Genomic DNA, 15,885 nt, shown 5'->3' on the forward strand with positions numbered 1-15,885 from the left:
AGGAAGAGTAAGATTGACAATGTGCTAAGGCCTTTTCCCATTTAACAAATTCTGTGATTCCTTGACTTTCTGGTTGAGAAACCACAATTCTATTTTCAGTTTTGAGCTGTCCAGGACAGCGTATTATATACATGTAATTTTAACCTATACATGTATTTCTCCTTTGACCTCGCATTTCTTTATCCCATTATCATTATTGTCCTTTCTTTCCCCCTCTTCCCTCCCCGGCCCCCAAACTCTTCTCTCCTCCTCCCTCTTCCCACAGCCCGCCCTCCTGCCCCTCCCCCCTAGTGATCCAGTGACTCTGGCCTCTGCAGGGTCTCTACAGGCATAAGCTGTGCTGCCCTGGCTGTAATATAATTATGTTCAACTTCTAGATTTTCCACAGATACATTATTAATATCCCCAAAAAAGTCTCTATCACTTTCAGATTCCTGCACTTAACAGTTTCATTTTCCTGTAAGTTTTGGAAATAAAGGAATGTGTGAGCTAGAGCATGAATAATAGTGGAGTCGAGAGTAATTATAGCTGAGAACCCTTGCAAATAGTCTATTAGGTCGCACTGTACAGGGGTGGGGGGAAGTACGTTTACAATTGTAATACAAATAAATATAATAATTAATAAATAATACAAGAATAAACTGTTTCATGTACTGACAACTGTAAACCAACTTTTACGCACCCCGTATACTTTATATACTAAGTTATATAACTCACTTTTAAATAAGTTATTTTGATATTATGACATATAAATATCACTGGAGTAAAATACAATTTTTATTGTGTTTTATTTTAACAAAGGTGGTTTTAGTAAAATATTTAGGTTTACTAATAGAAGTTAAGGCTCCTTCAGCCTACATTTGATACAATATTTACTTTCGGGAAATACACTGGGTATTAAATTCAGTTCTGTCTGTCGTTGTCCTATTAGCAATCTTCCAAGACTTTAAGTCCATCCAAATATTTTCTTCATGTAGGGACTGGATCACCCTTTTTTTCCTACCTCAACGTCTCTTGGATTCTGTCAGTTGGTGGATGAGAGTCCAAGTCTGTCTGATTCGACACCATCTCAGTAGGGAAAATGCAGGAGCTCAGGAACTAATGGTGTTTCTCATTTGTTACCCTGCAGGAGCTTTTAGATTATAAGGCCATGTTGAAGTTTATTTTGTCCAGAGGCTTATCACTTCTGTAAGCATTCTCTAATTGGTTCTGGTCCAAGAGACCAATGAGCAGCCCCTTGAAATTTCTTGCACATTTTTACGTAGCCTTCCTATATGTCTGTGCCCGTGGTATTTCAAATACGTGATTAAAAACTGATAAAACGTCTTTTATTTAATAAGCTTACCTACATATATTTTTTAGATATTCAGGCAACTGCATTTTCATTTGTTTTGAGTTAGAGGCATCCTATTGAAATGTTCCATGTTAGTTTTGGCATTGGAATAAGTTCATTCTATCACCTTATTTATAAAACTATTTCAAAGATAATTCCTTGATTTATTGTGTTCTTATTATGATGGCTGTTCCCTTTAATTTTTTAGCAGCTTTATTGAAATATAATTCATATACCATATAGTTTATCCATTTAAAGTGTAAAATCATTGGCTTTTAAATTCACAGAATTGTGCAGCCACACCTCAGTCTAATTTTAGAGCATATTTATTCACCCATATTGCCCTAACCTAACCCCAGACACCATTAATTTACTTTCTGCCTTTGTGTATTTGTCTCTTCTGGAGATTTAATTTAAAATGAATCATTCAACTGGAGAGTACTATGCTAAGCAAAATAAGCCAGTCAGAGAAAGACAAGTATCACAATAAACTGATGAACAGAATAGATCCAGAGGCAGACTGAGGAATCTCAGAGGGAAGGCAGGGGGTGGGGAGTGGGTGGGGAGAGATTAGTCAAAGAACTTACAGGCATAAATGCATAACCCGAGGATACAGGCGATAGTATAGGGAAGGCTGGGGGTTGGTCAGGTGCAGGATAGAAGGGTTCAGTGGGGGGGAGGGGATAACTGTAATACTTTCAGCAATAAAGATAAATTAAAATAAGATAAAGCAAATCATACAATGTATGTGGCCTTTTGTGCCTGTTTTCTTTCACTTAGCACAAGTTTCAAAGCTCATTCTTGTATAGCATGTATCAACATTTTGTTCCTGTTGCAAAATAATATTTTATTATATTGATACACCACATTTTGTTTAGCCATTTACCAAGTGATGAGCATTTGGGTTGTTTCTACTCTTTGACTATTATGAATAATGTTGCTATGAACATTATTGTACAAGTTTTTGTGTGGACTGTTTTTATTTCTCTTGGGGAGGTACTGAGCAGTGTAATTGCTAGCTCATATGACAGCTAACATTTTGAGAAACCGCCAAACTGTTTTCCAATGCGAGCACCAGTTTGTATTCCCATCAGCAATGTATGTGGATTTCAATTTCCACATCCTTGTCAGTACTTGTATTTGTTTTTTTATTATAGCCATCCTTGTAGGTCTGAATTGGTGTCTCACTGTGGTTTTGATTTGTATTTCCCTGATGGCTAATTGTCAGGAACCAGCCTGAAAGACTAACAAACCTGAGTTGGGGGGGGGGGATTAAAGAGACAAACAAAGTCATGGGATCAGGAGGGCTGCCCTCCAATGAGGTGCACCCCAAATGGCTTCAGCGCCTTTATTATATAGTGAGTAACAAACAAGTGGTAATGAGGTGAGGGTGATACAAAGTAGTTCTTTCAAGGCTGCAAAACACGCTTTCAGCGTAAACATCCTGCCTCCTGCATGAGCCCAGACCTTGGTAATTATCTTTATTTTGGCTCCTCACAGGAACTTGTGGGGAGGGTCGAGTCCCTGGCTCCAGGCCCTCAGGTGGCGTCGACCACGTCCAGACACGTCACCGGCTCCCAACACACTTGTACATACTAGTGTAAGCTGCTGCTGTAATGAAAAGCAAGTGCCTCTCAAAGCCCATAAACTTTAATTCACCACTTTCTAATATCTTTCCTATTGTACACCAAACATTATATAATATTTCTATCATATGTCCTTCCCTATTAATAAGTGGATCCTTCTGGGACTCTCTTGGACCTTTCTTTCTGCTGAAAGAATTAGATTTTGCTCTAGGCTCTGAAATGGGACAGAATGGTCTATTAATTGAATGATCTCAATGTCCATCCTGAACTCAGAGACACTTCCTATCCCAAAATTGTGTATACAAACCATATTTCCCAATGTAGCCTCCCAGGGTTTCTGCAGTGAGATCAAATAACAATGTCAAGATATAAAAATTAAATATTCCAAATTACCCTTTATAAAATATTTTCCAAATTATGTAAATATGTAGTGATGTTCCAAAATTAAAATAACATCTCTCATTAATTTCGTAGTGATATAATTAAAGGATTATAATCTTAAAAAATTAAAATCCAAAATCTTTCTGTTGAAGTCCAAAAGAGCTAAAGTGTAAAAAAGTCCTGATGTCCTTGTGTGTTACTAATCCAAAGAAATTAAAGTCCCAAATCCCAACTTAAAGGCCGGGGTCATTCTTTGCAGCGTCTCCTTCCGCCCGACTTCAGTTAGATGAATCACCCGGGTGTGCATTCCTTTAGCAGCTGCGGCCTTTCCGCACGAGGCGAGCGCAGGACATCAAAACCCTGTGCGTTCACTGCGAAGCAGCTCGGGAGCCTCCCTTGTAGGGATTCAAAGCATAAAAAATTTACACAGCAATTGTTTTCCACACCTACACATTTTAGAAAACAAAGCAGTCCCCAACTTCTATTACAGTTATCACTCATACAATCATGTTCCAAAACCCAGAACTTAGTATTGTCAAAGACCATGATACAAACTCAGAAGGATCTAAAAAAGAAAGAGTGGTTTCAACTTTACCCATATGCTGATCAACCCACAATGCTTGCCTGGGCTCCAGGATCATGGGGAGACAAGTGTTGTCCATCCACCCAGCAGAATAGTGTCAGTCACTCTAGTAAGAAATGAGGAACGCTACACGTGACAAAATGGGGGAACTTTGACATCACGCTAAGTGAAAGGTGCCAACCACAAAAGGCTGCACAATGATTGATTCCATTTCTAGGAAATGTCAAGAACAGGCAAATCCATGGGGAAAAATAGAAGCGGATTTGTCGTGACCAGTAGACTGGGGAGGGGAGAGTTGGGACTCACGGCTTATATGAACAGGGTTTGTTTTTGGTGTGATGGAAATATTCTGGAATTAGGGAGTGGTGATGGTTTTACAACATAGTTGATGTACTAAAAATCACTGACTTGTACACTTTCAAACAGTGAATGTTACGTTACATCCCAATTTTTAAAAAGCAATTGGCAGTTTCCACTCAGAGTCATATGTACCGTGGCGAATATAAAACAGGGCCCCACTGGAGCACACAGAAGGGACATTCCAGTTTTGCGTCAGTGTGGCTGGCTTCTGGGTGGCGGGGATGTGTAAGTTGATACCTGAAGGACACGGGAAACGTATGCCAGAAAGAGAACGGCAGCAGGTGCCGAGACTAGGGGTGAGGGGGGCTCCTGTGGAGCCGAATCGCCTCGTTTGCCCAGACGCTGGAGCAAAGGGGCAGAGGAGGGGAAGTGGCACCTAGAGGCAAGTCTGAATTATTTGGCGAAAACAATGGACTTCGGTGTTGTTACTCCATGCAAAGGAATCTGGAGATTTTCCTGAGGGTAGAAGGTAAATGACTGACAAAGTCAGTGACTGGAGATCTCAATGTCGCCCTCGGGTGATAGCTAGGTGAACTGTAGCTGCTTGACTAAGTCCTACATCGCTGGTGAAATCACGAGAAGTGGGTGACGCCCAGATTTCTGGCAACAGTTTCAGCTGACATTCCATCAGCATCACAGAGGAAAGGAAGGGGGTGGCCAGAAATGAGAGATGCACGGGCCTGGCTGGGTGGCTCAGCTGTAGGACTGTCCCTTGAAACAAAAGATTGCAGGTTCGATTCCCATCAGGGCACTTACCTAGGTTTCCGGTTTGATCTCCGGTGGGGGCAGGAACTGGAGGTAATCAATCGATGTTTATCTGTCACATCAACGCTTCGCTCTCTCCCTCCCTCTCCCTCTAAAATCAGTAAAAACATCTCCTCGGTGGGGGGGGGGATTTAAAAAAGAGAGACATACACGGACTTTTGAGATTTCTAAAAGCTACGGGACACGATGAGTAGATGCAGAATAAGCGCATCTTCCTCATGCTGCGCTTTCACTGTTCACTCGCTTTGGACAAGAAAACACGTGGTGCAGCGCCTGTTACCCGAACATGGAAAATGCCCTTTCCCACTTACAGTGTGTTTCAGAAATCAATCATGTTTCAATTTAATTAGCAAATTTTGGCAACATACCTTCTTTTCGTTTTCTAGTTAGAGTTTTTTTCAAGCTCCTGCTGCATCTGAAGGAAGTCAAATATATTTATGCTATTTCAGTTTAATAAGAGACATTATTATAGGAATGATAAAGAGCTTATGAAATGCGTCCTTTAAACAATGCTTTTAGAGACTAGACCTAACTTGGGGATTGCGTAAACAGGAAAATAATCACATAATAAAATAAACTCAATTTCTACTATTTTAATTTTAGATAACAGAAAGCATGTATATGTAATGCTATTGAGATTAACCTGATAAAAACCATAATTAATCTTGGTCTATTGAATAAACATAACTTGAGAAAAGTGATGTTTCATCCCATTGGTTCAAAGAAGTTCAAACGAGTCAAGTCATATTTCACACTGAGTGCATTACTTTGCAAGTCTTAGAAAAACTTCCCTTTTTAAAAGTTTAGGGGCTTGTTTTCCATTTTAATGAATTTTTCCTTAAAGTGACTTTTCTATTCTTACACTTTTAGAAAATTAAAATCTCAAAGTATGTTCTATGCCATTAGTTTTTCAACCTAAAATGACAAAAGCGGTACTGTCATAGGTCATGTGAAAATTCTACCAGCAAAAATAAATAAATAAATAAAGCTATTTTGCTGTCTGTTCTATGACTGAAACATTTCTTTCTAGAAATTAGGGATAAATTTGGCAACATTCAACTAATTATAATTATAGTCTTCTTCACTATAAAAATGTGTGGGGATATTGCAAATGGTATTACATATCCCAATCTAGAGTATTCTTAACTTAAGCCTTTCCTGTAAAAGGTATCCTCTCCCTAAAAGCCTGAAACGGGGTTTAAAATACTCTGCTAAACATAAACACTGTGGCGATCATGATAATGTGATACCCGATGCCTTTCCAAGTTTTAGGTGTGAAGACAAATTTGTTGCCTAAGATGTTCCCCAGTATTTTCAGAGGCTGTTCTCCGTCACACTTTACCAGGAGCATGAGCGACAGGCTTATTACACGGAGAGGGTGGCAGCAACCTTGCTCGACAGGCCTTGTGGTACTAACTCAGCACCTCATAGAGAGAGGCCTTTACTGAAGCAATTTTATGTTACCATTAATAAACAGTATGTACAATGTAAAGCACATTTTTACACAACTTGAATTAAGAAACCACTAATGTAACTATCTTTTCCCCAAAAAGCGCTTTTCCTAAATATTTATTTATTTCTAGGTGAGGATTCTGTTCAGATGGTGGAAGGAGCTTGAAGTCCAACATTAATAAGGAGAACGCATCTGCAGTTTTATTTACATTTTTCCATTTACCAAAGATATAGAAAGGTGAGGAACTTATGCACATAAAAACAATGCATCGGCAACTTTAAATTCAAAGGATTTATAATTAGAAGGATTTTTCTCACTACTGGTAGTTCTCAAACTATATCCCATAGGAATCTGAGTTTTCACTGGGGACAAGTTAGCATTGCAGAGCTTGAGTCTCCATCCCTCCTTTAGCTAGACAGCTCTAAGTCTCTGTTTTATATAATACAGTTTCATGAAAAAAATATTTTTTAAAGTTCTAGTCTTTGAAAAAAATTTTTTTAAGGTATGAAAATCAGTGATTTAGTCCAAGTGCCCAATTTTACATAAGAGGCAACAAAGGCTCAGAGAGATTATAGGTCGATCGCCCGAGGTCACGAAGCCAACCAGCTACCGGCCAGAGGCGGGCTCTGAGTCCCCCTCCTGAGCCTCGGGCTCCGTGGCAGCTGCTTCCTCACACTCAGGAAAGACACACAGGCTTTTAAGTAACTCAGAGTAAATCAATGCACAGAACTTTGTCATGGGGCTCAACAACGTTTCAGCATGGGAAATAGCAGCTTTCTAACTAAATTGTAAGTTTCAATGTCATGAATAAAAATCAAGGGACGGAAATTAGCATCACGTCTCCTCTTAGGAGCGGCCAGGACACTCGGTTTATAAAGCGCAGGACAAGAAACGAAGGAGAAAGTCTTCAGTTAAACCGAACAAGCTGAAATGGAGGAAATTCTCCCTTAAAAGAACGATTCCTTCCCCCGAATAAAACCTGGTTTACCAAACCAGTCAAGGCGTGAGTGACCCATGTTGTGGGTCACCTAGAGCAGGATTTAAAACACGCAGCAGGTCTCTCTTGAGCACCTAGCGTGCTGCTGTCCCACTTTCTCATCCTTAGCCGGTGTGAACGACAGACATGCGCTAATTTCCATGATGATTTGACCATCAGAAAGGGCAGGGCCCGCCTCCCTGCCTTCCTCTCCGCAGAGGACCTGGGCTCTCTCCACCCGCCCCTAGAGCAGGGGTTTGCCTGGTGGGCGAGTCCGAGAGAAGGAACTGAGGTCACTCGCCTGCTCGGGGCTCTTCCTGGAGAAGCTGTGTCGCCCAAGGGCCAGCAGTGGGTCCCCGCACCTCCCGCTGAGCAGCCTCGGGTGATGCGCTGGGAACCAGCGGGAGGGCGGCTGTCTGCCCGCAGCCCCTGCTCCCATCTCAGAGGGGAAGCGGGTGTCACCTGCCACCTTCCCGCCACAGCTCCAAGAAAGGTGACTCCACAGCCCTCACAGAAATGTTTTCTTCTTCCCCGACTTCTACTTAATGTGCATTGTCCAAAACAACCCCCACTTTAAAGAGGGGGAAAATTCCATTTTAGAAAGAATGATAGTGAAGCCCATGCCAATAGCAACGCACAACAAATACAAGTAGATGCGCATTCACTCAACACTAACCTGTGGAAAGGCTCCCGTCAAGTTACAGCTGAGATTACGGCTGGGAGATAATGTCCCATTCTCTTTTTGAGACCAATTTGATAAACACATACAAACCACACACACATACACGTTTCCAAATTTAATCTATTTTCAGTAACTGTTGATACTCTTAAGTTAAATTTTTATATCATTCTCATTTTAAATGTTATAGAAATAAATGTAACATAAAATGTATTAAGATCAAGTACATTTGCCCATTTAAAGCATTGCAATTCATTATCCAACTGTAAATAGGTTAATGTGCAAAGGAAATACACTGCGCAGTTTGTAAATATTAAAAACATGTATTTTGCGGTGAAGAAATGAGGAAAAACTTGTTGATCAAGGAGCTGAAAAGTTAAGTACAGAGAAAATGAATGAAAAAGAGAATAGGAAGAAGTTGGGCAATGACCTGTATCCTTCAAAAGATAAAATTACTATGGGACAGTTGTCTAAATGAGCAAAATGAAGTGGGGTCTTGGGCAATTATATAGCACATGTGACTGATACAATAAATGAGTTTATTAAACTCATCTCTGCCTTAGGAGAAACTAGCATAACCGCTGTGAGAGTTTGAATAGAGTTAAAATTCAGAGTGGAAAGGCACTGCCTTGGTGATGTAAACATGAGGCCTGTTTTTAATCGGGAAGATACCTGACTCAACATTGGGTTGAGACACAGTGTTCTGCCTGCCATGTACAAAGTTAAAGTCTTAGGAATATTAACTGTTTTAGCTTTCATGTGTTTGCATCCAAAGAGTTGCTAAACTGAATACACATTTGAGAAATGGGAAAAAATTACTTAAATAAATCATTAGAATTCTAATATTTTCTGAAAGTGTCAGAAATAGACCAAGAACCCAAAATCAGTGTAAAAATGAGTCTTCCTATTTAACACAGATTTAAAGAACAATGACTAAGGAACTGTCATGCCAGGAATCGTGTTAGAAACACAAATACTGAAAAACACTTGAACATAAACTATTTTGAAACAAGAGAAATTTCATCTGTTATACAATTATCTGGAGTGAATTTTTAAGTTTTCAGTTCTTAGGAAAAAATTCTATGTGCAAGAAAATCAAACTAGTCCCTTGGCTGGGTGGCTCAGTTGGTCGGAGCATCAGCCAGCACTCCAAAAAGTGGCAGGTTTGATGATCAGTCAGGGCACATACCTAGGTTGCGGATTTAATCTCCATTCGAGAGGCAACCCATCGATGTTTCTCTCTCACATTGGTGTTTCTTTCCCTTCCTCTCTAAAAATCAGTTAAAAAAACACAAAAAAACCATACCCTCGGTTGTGGATTAAAAAAGAAAGAAAATCTAACTAGTGGCATATCTGGTTCAATCTAATTTTAACTTTGTGTTTTATAATATTATTAAATGGCACAATTGAATAAAACTGTGAAATTACTTCTGATGTACAGGATAAACATCCCAGAATTGAACCGGAACGTGAAAACTAAACGTAAAAGTTACCCAAACAGATACGTAGTGACCTATATATACCACTAAATGGAATCAAGTTGGCAAGGCTGACCGTGTGGTGGTGAGGGAGGCAACAAATTAAATATTCTGAAAGTGGAGAAAACTGAAAGCACAGATTAGAGCTGTACTTTATTATAGTTATAATTAAAGTTGGAAAAACAATGCTGATTAAGAAAGAACTTCACAGTAGGAATAGTCCAAAATGTTAAAACCTTGAAAATGAAGGGGATTGATAAACAAATTCAATATTAATGCTATTTTTAACATTTCCCTCTCCAGAATCACAGCTTAAAAATCTTTAGAAGTCTGTTGTTTTGTAATGCCCCACCCCAAACCCACCCCATTCTATCATTTCCGTCAGCATGTTACTACCTCATAGAATTATTTTGTTTTCCTAGTAGCAATAATTAAGTGCCCTGCAACCCTAGAAGGCACCTTCTTTCCGTAAGTCTAAGACTTCTGTAAACAACAACTGTATACAAGTCTTTCCAGGCATTCTGTAGGGATTTTGCGACCTATCTCTGTATCTTGATAGAGGGTGCTTTACTCTCTCTTATTAAGTTTAGCATGATTTGGTGAACCAGTGCCCCACAAGGAAGCTATGTATACCTTGGAACCAACATTAAGTTTAAAGTACACTATTTTTTTCAATTTATCTAGAAATACTAAAAAACACACACCTCTTTCCAAAATATTAAAGGAAAAAATTTCCACAAAAATCTTCTCTTGCATTGCTTCTGCATTTACACTCCTTCATCTTCATCTTGTAAAATGAGACATTATCTGATTTTTCTGGTGAGAACAAACAAGAACATTCTAGGTTTGCATCATACTTAACAATTTACAGAAGTATTTGACATTCATTTTCTTTTTGTACCCAGTAGTCCAGTTTCACAACTTTGAAGCACTTAGACCACATTTTGCCAAAAGGCTATCTAAAAATCCTTAGCTTTCCTCTTCTATGATGTGTTACAATGAAGCCAAATGAAAAAAACAAGAATGACTCTCACTTAGCACAGGCCTATGCTATTTTTCTCTGCATCAAGACCATAAAAGCACCATCGAAACCATAAACCTGTGTGCATTGGCTGAAATGGATATTTTAGTGAGTGACATCAGCATCATGGCAAAGTGAGATGACCCTTTGTATCTCCCCTGAAATCTACAACTAGTCGGCTATCCAGAACCCAACAAAGGCTCCTCTGCTCGACACACTAAGTGGTCCACACACCAGGCCCTCAAAGGTGGGCTTACTGGAACGTGCAGGAGAGGCAGGGTGGAGAGAGAACAGGGACAGGCCCATAGCTGCAGCAGGCTGAACCCACAGCCCCAGCAAACCCAGTAGTTGTGGATGGGTTAGGGTGCAGCCCCCACACTGCAGACCAGCAGAGGGCAACAGTCCAGCAGCATTCCTAGCCCCACCCCAAAATCCAGGTCCCTGCCCAGCTGCAGCAGTGCTCACACCACCACAGACCAGTAGCAGCAGCAGAGACAAGTCTCCAGCCTCCTGGCCGCAGCACAGTGCTGCCAGTGGCCATAGGGAATGAGGCGGCAGCTCAGTGGGCTCACAAACTGGCTCCCCTCAACTGGCCACATCCCCCTGCCTGCCACGGTGGTGGTGCCCTGAGACCCAGGCAACCCGGGTCCAGCACCAGCACCCACCACCCTGGTCAGCCTGCTGCCACCACTCCCATGTCCAAGGCTAAGCCTCCCACACCTTGAATCACCGCACCCCTCTCCCCAAGCTTAAGTAGCACAGTAAGAGAAAACAAATCCTGTGCTACCCCACCACCTGCTGGAAAACAAAAGAAAGACCCCAAATTATCAACCTGCTGAATTGTGGAAACCAAATGTCCCTAAATAAGAAAAGTGTTCACTACTTCAAATGCACCAGCAGAGAAACAACCCATTAAACAGCATAGACCACCAAGGTAACACTAACAGAGAAAGAAAATGACAGTTCTCCAGAAAGAAACTCAAAATAACTGCTGACTGTGATATAAATGAGAGAGAAATCAAAATAGCAGTCATGAAGAAACTCAACAAGACACAAGAAAACTCAAAAGGCAGTTCATTGAGCTCAGAAATAAAATTAGTGAACAGAAGGAGTACTTTACCAAAGAGAAGAAAACTATAAAAAGAACCAAACAAATTCTGGAGCTTAGAGAACTCCATAAAGGAGATGAAGAACGGATATATTAATAACCATGATACACAATGAAGGCTAGTTGCTATTTCAAGACTCCCTATCATTGCCACCTTAGTCACCAGTCATTCAAGTGCTGGCAAGATATACAGACATAAGTGACCCTCATTTTAAAAATTCAAATATATCGGCAAACATACTGCTGCGAGAGATGTCTGAGATTTTGCTGCCTACGTTTTAAGAATTTATGTCTTTTATCCATTTTGAGTTTATTCTTGTGTATGGTGTGAGTTGGTGGTCTAGCTGCATTTTTTTGCATATACCTGTCCAATTTTCCCAATACCATTTACTGAAGAGACTGTTTTTACTCCATTGTATGCTCTTGTCTCCTTTATCAAATATTAATTGAGCATAAAGGCTTGGGTGAATTTCTGGGTTCTCTGTTCTGTTCTATTGATCTGTATGCCTGTTCTTGTGCCAGTACCAGGCTGTTTTGATTACAGTGGCTTTGTAGTATAACTTGGTATCTGGTATTGTGATCCCTCCAACTTTGTTCTTCTTTCTCAAGATTGCTGTGGCTATTTAGGGTCCTTTTGGGTTCCATATAAACTTTTGGAGTGTTTGTTCTAGATCTGTGAAATATGCCATTGGTATTTTAATAGGGATTGCACTGAATTTATGGATTGCTTTGGGTAGTATGGACATTTTAATGATGTTAATTCTGCCAATCCATGAATACGGTATATTCTTCCAGTTGTTTATATCTTCCTCTAACTCTTTTTTAAACGTCCTATAGTTTTCAGAGTACAGGTCTTTTACCTCCTTGGCTGAGTTTATTTCTAAGTATCTTAATTTTTTTGTAGAGATGGTAAATGGGATTGCTTTTTTAGTTTCCCTTTGAGAGTTCACTATTGTTGTATAAAAATGTGTGACGCCCAGCCAGCATGGCTCAGTGGCTGAGCATCAACCTGTGATCCAGGAGACTGCAACCTGTGATGCAGTTCAATTCCAAGTCAGGGCACATGCCCAGGTTGTGGGCTTGATCCCCAGTGCGGGGTGTGCAGGAGGCAGCTGATCAATGACTCTCTCATCATTGATATTTCTATCTCTCTGTCTCCCTCTACATTTCTTCTCTCTAAAATCAATAAAGATAATATATATATTTTAAAAATTCCTCACACCGGTCAGAATGGCTAACATCAACAAATCATCAAATGAAAAGTGCTGGTGAAGATGTGGAGAAAAGAGAACCCTAGTACACTGCGGGAGGGGGGGATGTAGACTGGTACAGCCACTATGGAAAACAGTATGGAGTTTCCTCAAAAAATTAAATATGGAACTGCCATTTGACCCAGTGATCCCACTTCTAGGAATATATCCTAAGGAACCCAAAACACCAATCAGAAAGAATATATGCACCCCTATGTTCATAGCAGTTCAATTTACTATATCTAAGATCTGGAAACAGCCCAAGTGCCCATCAGAAGATGAGTGGATAAAAAAGCTGTGGGACATTCACACCATGGAATACTATGCAGCTGTAATAAAAGAAGGATCTCTTACCCTTTGAGACAGCATGGAGGGACCTAGAGAGTATTATGCAAACTGAAATAAGCCAGTTAGAGAAAGACAAAATCACATGATCTCACTCATATGTGGAATCTAATGAACAAAATAAACTGATGAACAAAATAGATCCAAAGACACAGAAGTATAGAACAGACTGACAAATTTCACAGGGAAGTTGGTGGTTGGGTAGTGGGGGGGTGGGGAGGGGAGATTAATCAAAGAATTTATATACATATATGCATCACCCATGGACACAGAGAATAGTGTGGAGAAGGCTTGGGGTGCGTGGGCAGGGGCTGATGCTGGGTGGAGGGGATCAGTGGTGGGGGGGAAAGGACATCTGTAATATTTTCAACAATAAAGATAAATTTAAAAAACAAATTAAAAATTCAAATTTTTCCTTAATTTAACTATTTAGAAAATGTACAACTGCTCTGCAAGACATTTTGTAAAAACTGAAATTAAAATTCTGTAAGTAAAGTAGCAATTAAGAATGTTCTCTCACATAAGAAGGTAACAAAAAATAGTCACTTAAAAACAGAAATTAATCCTTTTAGTATTACAAGTTTATTTAATTCATAAAAAAGATTCTTGAGGTAGGAGTCCCCAAATTGTATCTTGGAGTAGAATTTCTAATGGGTACAAAACTATTAACATTTCCATCAAAAAGTGTCTCTGGGACTGGCATCATGTAAGGAGGGCTGTGTAAAGATCTGTCCTGTTGCTTCTGCCTGAGAAGTTCGTTTTTGACCTCTGCCATCTTCTCCTTAGTCCTGTGAAGATTGTAAACAACAAATGCTTAGTATTTTATTTTTCCCTAAGTGACGTGCATTTTTTTAAGTAGCCACAATAGTAAATGGAATTTTCCATTAAATAACATTTTAACAATGAAAATGTGTTGGAGCAGGCCTTCTATATTCAAGTATAGGTTCTAAGTTGTTCTAGAGAAGCACTATGTTTCTAGGGAGTGGGGGGAGGGGATTCCTCACTAACAAGTAATCCAAAGTAGGGAGGGGAGAGAAATGGCTGTGATGTGGGCCGCTTCTCAGGTGACACTTGCTGCCTCCTGGAAGGACTGTACCTACAAGATTCTGGAGGATGCCCTTGGGCATATCTAGTGAACCACTTGAGAGATTTTTTAAAATAATCCCTCAAAGACACTATCAAGCATTTGCTTTCACCACCCTTGTACAATACACGCATTACCTTGGGGATTTTAAACATTTCCCATGGAGCCATAATTTAGAGCAACAACCTCTATGGGAACAAGACAGCCTCGCTGGGGATCAAAATGAACGAAAACAGCTCCAGAGGCATCAGCTCATAACACTGTTCCCAAGGCACTGGAGGGGAGCCGCCCTTTCTGTCCTCCCCACCCACCCCCTCAGGACTCCACCACATTCTTTTTAGCAACTTTGTCAATCATACTGCCCTTCACCCCTGTTGATCTTTCCCCATTTAACCTGAGTGCCTTTGAGCAGAAAAACTATAAAGGATAGTTTGTCTCAAGGCGCCCTCTAGTGATAATAACAAACGACAATGAAGAAAGTAAATCTACCAAGCGCCAGAATGTGCCCAGCACTTAACCCTTTCAGTTTAAGTTATTTTCCAAAAATAGTTAAACTCGTTAATATTTCTATTTAGGGTAAAGACAACAAGCAACTTTATAAAAATATCGCTGTCTAAATTATAAAGCTTCAAAAACACTTAGCTTAAAGGCTAGTAGATCATGTAGGTTAACTTAGGAAAATATTAAGGGGGGAAAAATAAAGTCATGTAAAACCAAAAGTGAGGAAGAGATGCAAACTGTCCTGGACAAACATTTGCTAGATAAGTTCATTTACTAACATCATTTTCCAAAATTATACTACTTGGTTAACTTCCATTCCTACTAATCTTATGAACCTGGCTTGATAAAAATTATGCTTTAGAAACTAATTAATGAGGTTAGTTTATTTTCTCTGATTTTGTGTTCTGACTTGACTAGTTGATTTGACAATGACTTTGTACATTGGTTTTCTCTCAGGTAGAGTTGCTCATATTTTTCAAAGGTTTTCATTTCAGAGAGTTCAGATTCCAGATCTTTAATTCTGAGTTCCAATTCTCTTCTTAATGAAGCATTATAATTCTTTCTTAACTGCTCTAGATTTTCTTGAGATGATTTCACCTAAAGCAAATAAGGATACATTTTAAAAATAAGTATAATTTGAATAATTATATTTGTTTCCTTTAATTTTGAGTGGAGTCACAGAGCAGCTTTAAACATGAAAGTAAGCTGGTTTAAAATATTATGACAACTAAATTAAATCTAAATTATAAAGTTAAATCTTCCTTTTTTATTTAAATTTTATATTGTTAACACTATTGTAGATGTCCCCCGTTTTCTGCCCCTTTGCCGCCTCTAACAAGCCCACCCCCCCCCTCCTTGGCCATCACCACACTGTTGTCTGTGTCCATGGTCTATGCATGTATGTTCTTTAGCTAATCCCTTCACCTTCCTTTCTCCAGGCCCTCCGAACCTCCTCCCCTCTGACATTTGTCAGTCTGTTCCA

At 39.8% G+C, this 15,885-nt stretch overlaps 1 protein-coding gene across 13 annotated transcripts in view; it reads right to left on the reverse strand.

Annotated features, from left to right (window-relative positions):
• Positions 1-2,627: 2,627 nt before the first annotated feature.
• The window catches only part of LOC308553189 (putative ankyrin repeat domain-containing protein 26-like protein), a 28,976-nt gene continuing 15,718 nt past the window's right edge, over positions 2,628-15,885 (reverse strand). For 3 of the 13 annotated variants that reach the window (XR_013998206.1, XM_081128923.1, XM_081128921.1), the window contains 2 exons: positions 15,313-15,500; positions 13,778-14,106 (listed from right to left, as the gene is read on the reverse strand). The gene's annotated coding sequence lies outside the window, so the exon portion shown is untranslated. Of the gene's footprint in view, positions 5,424-10,298; positions 10,411-11,124; positions 14,107-15,312; positions 15,501-15,885 lie in introns of those variants that run through there. The other 10 variants (XR_013998204.1, XM_081128922.1, XR_013998198.1 and 7 more) reach the window with 8 other exon arrangements.

Source organism: Miniopterus schreibersii (genome assembly GCF_964146895.1).
Source record: "Miniopterus schreibersii genome assembly, chromosome: 1".
Taxonomy (NCBI): Eukaryota; Metazoa; Chordata; class Mammalia; order Chiroptera; family Miniopteridae; genus Miniopterus; species Miniopterus schreibersii.